This window comes from Trachymyrmex cornetzi, unplaced genomic scaffold (assembly GCF_001594075.2).
Source record: "Trachymyrmex cornetzi isolate Tcor2-1 unplaced genomic scaffold, Tcor1.1 scaffold1591, whole genome shotgun sequence".
NCBI lineage: Eukaryota > Metazoa > Arthropoda > Insecta > Hymenoptera > Formicidae > Trachymyrmex > Trachymyrmex cornetzi.
Genome location: NW_017296192.1, coordinates 20,997 through 21,754, shown reverse-complemented (window position 1 = coordinate 21,754; position 758 = coordinate 20,997).

The following is a 758-nucleotide window of genomic DNA, read 5'->3' as shown; positions in this document are numbered from 1 at the left end:
TTAGTAATAAGAATTACAATTCTGACCGAAGAACTGCCTGGCTGTCGCAAAATTCTGCTACCGAGGGAGAGAAGATACTTTTGCGTACTTTGAGTACCGAGAACACGCGACGAAGTTGTGTCGTTGCTCGCGAGTACGGTTACAGTGTACCAGTTAAATTATTTATTAATAACGTTTCGAAAGATGACTCAAAATTGGAAAATGTTGGATTTATATTTCGACGGTTATGACTTCTGACCATTCCAAAATAATTTTCCAGTGCATCTTGATTTAGATTACGTGTTTTCAAACATTTTAATCCTGCTTTATCGACACATTTCCACAATTTTTGAAATCCTTTAATGGTTGTTGTCCAATTATTTAAAGATAGAGTAGATACTGGTTTCCTGGTTCTTTTATCAATAAATTTTATATTTTGTAACTGTTTTAGGGGAGATATACACCTAGGAGCCGGAAAAAAAGGTCATCTTTGTGAATTTTTTTAAGGAAAACTATTTGAAATTTTGGATTGGGAGTTTTTGTATCTAAAAGTATACACATTCAGGAATATGTTCAATTTTTTTTATTAAAAAGAATCAAAAATTGAGGAGGTTGTATAATCTTCGGAGCGCCGTAAAAACATCCGGGTAAACGGTACCCATTGGCGTTTCTTCAAAAATCATCTGAAACAAAAAAACCAAAAAGATTATTAAATTAGATACTATAATCTAGTACTTGTCATAGCCGATTTTGAAAATATCGATTTATGACAAAATGGC